Genomic DNA, 8,840 nt, shown 5'->3' on the forward strand with positions numbered 1-8,840 from the left:
CAATTTTTCAACCTTCCCCATTGCAAGCAAATGTCACATGATGGAAAGATTACATTTGATCATGTCTACCAGTTCTTGAGTACACTGGCATGGATCGTTGTGGATTAATGTGTTTAAATGATCTTCGCCAAACCCTGAAGGTCTTCTTGAATGTGGAGAATCACTAATGTCAAAATGATCCTCCTCAAAATGATAAAATCAATATCTCAGTTTGACACTCCATTTTCTACTGTGTGCAGCTCCACTCACTATCTCCAAATGATAAAATGACAATATGTAAAGTCAAATGGCTCCAGTGAACTACAATAAAATAAAACAATTGCTAAATGAAACCATAGCAATCGGAATATCAACATGCAAAACAAAAATGCTGTGAACTTATGCACCAACTTAACACTTTCATTAAGATAAGATAATTTTATTGTCATTAGGCCATTACAGCAATAGACAAATTTTTGCACAATAGACAAATTTTTGTACAGCATAATCATTACATTAATAAACAGAATTATAAAGCATTATTGACTTACAAGTCAATGTCCCAGTCAAAGAATTCTTTTAATTCATAAAAGGGGTTGGCACCAAGCCACTTATTTAATGTTTTCCTAAATTCACACTCTGGAAGATCTTGTACTGTCTGCGTAAGCTTATTAAATAGTTTATGGCCCACTATCTCATAGCTATTGACTGTCTTTGTTAGTCTACAGTATGATGTATATATGGACTTGTTTTTCCTTGTGTTGTGACCATGGATATTATTTCTACGTTTTACTTCATGTAGGTTATTTTTTGTATAGACTAACACTTGGTATATGTACAGATTTATAACAGTCATTATTTTGAGTTCAGCAAACAAGAGCTTACAATGTGCTATATGCTGGGAACATGTAATGACTCTGATTGCTTTCTTCTGCAGAAGTAATATATTTTGAACATGGCTTGAGTTTCCCCAGACAATAAGTCCATATGACAGAACACTTTGGAAGAATGCAAAATACGAAGTCTTAACATAGGCTGCTGGTACATATTTTATAAGACATCTTAATAAATAAATTACTCTAGACAGTTTGATACTAATATATTTTGTGTGTTGTTCCCAGGACAATCTATTGTCTAAGTATATCCCCGAGAACTTTACATAGCTGGGATCATTAACAGTGTTTTTGTCTCTTAGGCTAAATAACATTTTTTGTGTCTTGTTCTCATTCAGCAGAAAACCATTTGACTTAAACCAATATTTTGCTTGGGCAAGTGTATTGTCCACAGAATCTTTTAGCTTATTCAGGTCATAACTGTAGTAAAGGAAGGTTGTGTCATCTGCAAATCGGACTGTACTGGAACTTATAAAGGAGGGTAAGTCATTTATCATAACCAAAAACAAAAATGGTCCCAAGACAGAGCCCTGCGGAACTCCCATCTTAATATGTTTCTCAGTAGACTTTTCTGAGCCAATACGCACAACTTGACTATGGTCTTGGAGATACGATGTTAGTAGTTTTAAGATGTTTTTCCTGATGCAAGGACACCTTTTGAATCCTGTGACCTTCTCGGCCCGAGAACTGTTACAGACAGTTCAAGAAAGTTCTGGCCATTTCATTGCAATGTGCTTCCTCGGTTTAGCCAACACTGACCTATAGTATGCTGCTGTAGCAGTAGTGTGTGATGGAACTATATGCTGGTAAATCATTCTGTGAGACTCAGACAATCATAAAGTCCTTACTTATGACTGACGGCACAAAACAGAGGAGAACTGTAGTCCCAAGTCCAGAACAAACAGTTAAAATGGGCTGCATACACAAGAATTGAGATTGCCAGTATTAACATCTATGATTCTTTATCTATCTCTGATGTCTACAGGGGCTGATCAACAATGCTGAGACTAATTTTCTTCTCATAGATTTTTATTACTCTGTTTCAATGTTTGCATGGTCTTTTTCAAAGTACTTACCTCCTCCTTCGATGCACTTTTTATAGCGTCTCTGTGAGTCCATGAATATATGGTACTGGCTATTTTTTGTTACATCCATAAGAACTGCCTCACTTTTGTTGAACACTTCTTCAGAATTCTCAAATTGAATGTCCTGAAGCTTCACCTTTATTGATGAGAGTAAAAAAATAAATAGGATGGTGCAATATCAGGGTATAATGTGGATGTTGTACACAAGTAATGTTGAATTCAGCAAGGAACTATACGACCTGATTTGATCCTCCTCAAAATGAGAAAATCAATATCTCCATTTGACGCTCCATTTTCTACTGTATGCAGCTCAGCTCCACTCACTATCTCCAAATGACAAAATGACAATATGTGAACTCAAATGGCTCTGGTGAACTAAAAACAAAATAGCTTGCAGCAGGTCATGATGAAGTTGCCACCCTATCCAAGAAATTCTGGCCATTTCACTGCAATGTGCTTCCCCAGTTTAGCCAATACTGATGTACATTATGTTGCTGTAGCAATAGTGTGAGATGGAACTGCATGCTGGTAAATTATTCCATGAAAGTCAAACAATGTCATCCCCATCACTTTCCCTGCAGAAGGAAGCACTGTTACCTTGTCTGGTGCAGCAGAAGTGGCGATTTCCACACTGTGATGGCTCATTTCATAATGATGCAGCCATGACTGATCACCAGTGATAACTGATTACAATTCACAGCTTGTCTCCATTCGCACAGCCACATATGTGGCACTCAACAGGTACAAACACAGGCCACACGGAGATGATCATACATAATCAAAAGACACTGCTATGTGAAATTCTGAACACTTCACTGAGATTTAGTAATGGTACCCACTGATCCTCACAGTCAATGACAACAGCTATGTTGATCTTGGCTTCAGTCATAGCAGAAGCTGAAACACTAGGCCCACCTTGCTTAACACTAACAGGTTGGTGTTCTTTCAAGCCATTGAACTGACTAAATACTGTTGCATGAGGCAGTGCATCTACATTATATGCTTGCTGCAGCTTTTCGTAAATTTCATTGGCTGAATGGTTTTAATGAAAACAGGATTTTACTGTGGCACACTGCTTTCTCACTTTGTCTCCATTGTTTGTACACGAAATGCCAAGAGCGTTTACAAAATATGTTATTACCAACCTACCAATATGAGTGTGCTGCTGCCTATGGAATTTATACATAAAATATTCAAATGTTCATGGTATATATAGGAAACCATCACCAATGCTACAAGAAAAAAATCAGCCCTCGTACATTCATCTGGCAATTAGTCACTGGCAAGCACAAACCTTTATAAGAGGACCTCATAAAATCTGTTCAGTTTACAGTGTCTAAAATTTTGTAACTATGACGTTAATTTCCAGAATTGTCGTGGATAAAATTTATTAGTTATCTTAGCAAAACTATAGTTAGAATCAGTAAAAGTAATGTATTTTATTGGAAAACTGACAAAGCAAATATGTACTTGGACTTACTCCATAGATGTACATCATAAGCTGCTAAATAAATAAATAAATAAATAGTTTTATGACAGCCAGCATATGAAAAAGGTTGTCTGTGGCATCAGACCATTAGGGCTTCCTTCTAGCCTTATTCTGGTACTACAATTACATCTACATTTATACTCTGCAAACCACCTACCAGAGTGTGGCAGAAGGCACTTTTGGTACCACTATCTGAGCCCTCGTCTCTGTTCCATTCACAAATGTCTTACGGGAAGAATGATTGTCGGTAAGTCTCTGCATCAGCTCTGATTTTGCCTGAGTGCAAATGACAGCTCCACCAATGCACTGCTCTTTAATACCTGGTGTACACAACATATCACTATCTGTATATGTGTGATTTTTCTATTGGATGACCTTTGTCACCTCAGTGTAGCTTACAAATGTTTCTTTAGCTCAGAACAGCGAGCCCCAGTGAAAAGCAAGAGTTCTGCACAAGATGCTGTGAAGGTAGTTTGCCCAGCTGTAGCTTGCAGCAGGTCATGCTCCCCGACTGATGTTAGACAGCTTGTTAGACAGGCTGTTGGCTGATCATAGTCTCCAGGGAACACTGAAGACTGACAATTGAAAAAGAGATCACAGTGATGATAAGAGATGGGTAACATCAGACAGATAATAAACTTAACATAATTTCTTGTGTTTTTTCTTCCAAACTCGTCATGCTAGCTATTATAGATTGTCCATCATTATTATGGATTTATTGCCTTAATGACAAAAGTTATGAGAAGTTACTAAGGTATTATGGAAATAGACGTTTTGCAGTTTGATGTTGTAAAAGAAAAAAAATGAAAAGAAGTACTGTTTACATTTCACTGATCACATACTGCTAAAATGTTTTATATATAGAAATGATTTCTTTCCTGAGCATGCAGTAAACCTGTCTACAAAAGATTACATCACCATGGCTTAGTAAAGGCACATTTACACTGAATTAAAAACACGTTTTGCAACATTGTTTGCAGCTAATCCTCAACTGCCGATGTTTGCAACATGCTATCAGTGTGTTGGCTACATAAGACCATTGTTCCACAGCTGTGTAAGTACAGATCAAAACATCAAAAGAACATTGTTAGTGGCCTGCTACCACTAAATACCACTGTGCAGCACTAGTATTCGATTTTTCTCTTTCTGACACATTTTTTGAGTGTTTGTTTTTACATTTCTTACTTTACAGGATGTAGTGGAAAAGAAGCAAGATTTAAGAGCTTGTCACACACTGTGATGCAGAGGAGTGAATCTCAAATTTTTGACGACCTAGTTACAAAAATGTTAAACAGAATCATGACTGCATTAAAGAAATTTTTAAAAAATTGTATATTGCTTTGTATCAGCAGCAGCGACATACATAAAAAATTAAGTCTCATTTTTCAATACTGCAGCAACTAAAACGACAACAGGATTTGTTATCTGACTCTGGAAAAATCTGTTGTCAGCAAGTTACATCAACTGCCACCATCAGAACTGCCACAACAGAAGCTGTGGCATCAACTGCAGACTCTTCAGCATCACTTACTCAATCAAATGTGGTGGAGTATACAACTCCAGTTACTGCAACACCAGGCAGTTCGGCACCTCCGGGGACTGTACGGAGCAAGAAGGCACCTCAACAGCTACCTTGACAACTAGACAGACAGAAGCCAAGTTGGGTAGTAGATCGAGAAATGCAAGATCGCCAAAGAACAGGAACACTTTTAATGCCTGGATCCAGAACTTATGTAAGTGAACCAACTCAGTGCATTTTAAAGGAAGATAATCAGAGTGACCAGTTAAAAATACCACTAAGGCTCATGCACCTAAACATACTGTACCAAACGAAAGCGTTGGCATGTTGATAGACACACAAACAAACACACAAAATTCAAGCTTTCGCAACCAACGGTTGCTTTGTCAGGAAAGAGGGAAGGAAAGGGAAAGACAAAAGGATGTGGGTTTTAAGGGAGAGGGTAAGGAGTCATTCCAATACCGGGAGTGGGAAGACTTACCTTAGGGGGAAAAAAGGACAGGTATACACTCGCACACACACACACACACACACACACACACACACACACACACACACACACATATCTATCTGCACATGTACAGACACAGGCCTTTACAAATGTCTGCTTATGGCAGTGGCAGCAAAGAAATGAATGACTCTTTCTATGAGGCAGAAATGAATGCATGCAGGAGGTAGCAGTCAGTAGTAAACATGGAGGTGACAGAGGGATCATCAACTGCAATCCACCGTCAATTCAATGAAAGTATCAGTGACACTGCGGCTGAAGTTTTATTTACTTAAGACGATAATATGTTTTAATTTTGATCTGGAAATAAAAAAAAAAAAAAAAATGAGGTGAGAAAAATAATGGGTTATTGGATTCAACAAGTTGCTGAAAGTCCCTTGCAGAAATATTGAGCCATGCTGTCTCTATAGTCATCCATAATTGTGAAAGTATTACCTGTGCATGATTTTATGCATGAATGGACCTCCTGATTATGTCCCATAAACGTTTGATGGGATTCATGTCAGCCAGTCCACACCATTATGGAGCCACCACTAGCTTGCACAGTGCCTTGTTGACAACTTCAGTGCATGGCTTCGTGTGGTCTTTTCCATACTCCAACCCTACCATCAGCTTTTATCAACTGAAATCAGGACTCGTCTGTTCAGGCCATGATGTTCTGGTCATAGTGTCCCACCAATACGGTCATCCCAGGAGCTACAGGTGATGTCATGCTGTTGACAAAGGCAATCATGTAAGTTCTCTGCTGCAATAGCCCACTAATGTCAAATTTTCTCTGCTGTCCTAATGGACCCATTCATCATACTTCGTACATTGATATCTGCAGTTATTTCATGCTGTGTTGCTTGTCTGTTAGCACTGACAACTTGACACAAACGCCATAGCTCTTCAGTTGTTAAAGTGAGGGCTGTCAGCCAATGTGTTGTTCACGGTGAGAGTTAATGCCCGAAATATGGTATTCTTGACACGCTCTCAACACTGCGGATCTCGGAATATTGAATTCCTTATGATTCCCGAACTTGAATGTCCTGTGCATCTAGCTCCAACTACAATTTTGTGTTCAAAGTCTGTTAATTCCCATTGTGGGGAAGGTTTTATAGTTGTCCTGCTAAATGGACACATCAGACAACAGACATCACAAATTACTGATGTCATAATTTTCATCATTGTGTTGAAGTGATACAGCTACTGCATAACGCTCTAAAAGCATCGTTTTCTTTTTTTTTATTTGTGTTGCATTAAAAACGTTTTTCTGCTATTTTCATATACTTGTAACAAAGGCAAGTTCACCAATAACAAATGACGTAGTTAGCTTTTACCTGTGTAAACAGTATGCTAACATTCCCATAATTTTGTGGCTTCCTTGTTGTTTGTTGTTGTTGTTGTTGTGGTCTTCAGACCTGAGACTGATTTGATGCAGCTCTCCATGCTACTCTATCCTGTGCAAGCTTCTTCATCTCGCAGTACCTACTGCAACCTACATCCTTCTGAATCTGCTTAGTCTATTCATCTCTTGGTCTGCCTCTATGATTTTTACCCTCCACGCTGCCCTCTAATGCTAAATTTGTGATCCCTTGATGCCTCAGAATATGTCCTACCAACTGGTCCCTTCCTCTTGTCAAGTTGCGCCACAAACTCCTCTTCTCCCCAATTCTAATCAATACCTCCTCATTAGTTATGTGATCTACCCATCTAATCTTCAGCATTCTTCTGTAGCACCACATTTCAAAAGCTTCTATTCTCTTCTTGTCCAAACTATTTATTGTCCACATAAATGGCTACACTCCACACAAATACTTTCAGAAATGACTTCCTGACACTTAAATCTATACTCAATGCTAACAAATTTCTCTTCTTCAGAAACGTTTTCCTCGCCATTGCCAGTGTACATTTTATATCCTCTCTACTTCGACCATCATCAGTTATTTTGCTCCTCAAATAGCAAAACTCCTTTACTACTTTAACTGTCTAATTTCCTAATCTAATTCCCTCAGCATCACCGGACTTAATTAGACTACATTCCATTATCCTCGTTTTGCTTTTGTTGATGTTCATCTTATATCCTGCCTTCAAGACACAGTCCATTCTGTTCAACTGCTCTTCCTGGTCCTTTGCTGTCTCTGACAGAATTACAATGTCATCAGCGAACCTCAAAGTTTTTATTTCTTCTCCATGGATTTTAATACCTACTCCGAAATTTTCTTTTGTTTCCTTTACTGCTTGCTCAATATACAGATTGAATAACATCTGGGATAGCCTACAACCCTGTCTCACTCCCTTCCCAACCACTGCTTCCCTTTCATGTCCCTTGACTATTATAACTGCTATCTGGTTTCTGTACAAATTGTAAATTGCCTTTCGATCCCTGTATTTTACCCCTGCCACCTTCAGAATTTGAAAGAGAGTATTCCAGTCAACATTGTCAAAAGCTTTCTCTAAGTCTACAAATGCTAGAAACGTAGGTTTGCCTTTTCTTAATCTAGCTTCTAAGATACGTCGTAGGGTCAGTATTGCCTCACGTGTTCCCATATTTCTACGGCATCCAAACTGATCTTCCTCGAGGTCGGCTTCTACCAGTTTTTCCATTCATCTGTAGAGAATACGCGTTAGTATTTTGCAGCCGTGGCTTATTAAACTGATAGTTCGGTAATTTTCACATCTGTCAACACCTGCTTTCTTTGGGATTGGAATTATTATATTCTTCTTGAAGTCTGAGGGTATTTCGCCTATCTCATACCTTTTGCTCACCAGATGGTAGAGTTTTGTCAGGACTGGCTCTCCCAAGGCTGTCAGTAGTTCTAATGGAATGTTGTCTACTCCCGGAGCCTTCTTTTGACTTACGTCTTTCAGTGCTCTATCAAACTCTTCGCGTGGTGTCATTAACTCATGCTGCTAGAAACCAGGTCTGACAAGCATTCTCTGCCATTAGAACAATATGATATATTAATACAGAGCACAAGTAGTAGCTAATCAAATACAGTATACACATTGTGAAACAAATTAATAAAAATCATGCATTCAGGACGAGCTTCTAGACTCATATGATACTTTATAGAAGGCATAGCCCAGTGGAAATATGAGGCATGTCTGGAAAGTACCGTTTTGGAAAAACACTCATATAAACATTTTTTCAAACCAAAATTTAATTTTGCAAGAAAGAGCATTACTTAAACTGCTGTTTTATGTAATTCCCACCATAGTTCAGACATTTGTCATAGCAGGAAACCAACTTTTCTATGCCCTCTTAACAGAAAAATGACACCAATGAAGACAGTCGCAGCTGAACATCACTGTTTGTGTCGTTTTCTGGCTGTCAAGTTTCTAACAAGATGTGAAACCATCAGTGTGGTATGACCGTAAAAGAATG

Source organism: Schistocerca americana, chromosome 10, assembly GCF_021461395.2.
Source record: "Schistocerca americana isolate TAMUIC-IGC-003095 chromosome 10, iqSchAmer2.1, whole genome shotgun sequence".
NCBI classification, from domain to species: Eukaryota; Metazoa; Arthropoda; class Insecta; order Orthoptera; family Acrididae; genus Schistocerca; species Schistocerca americana.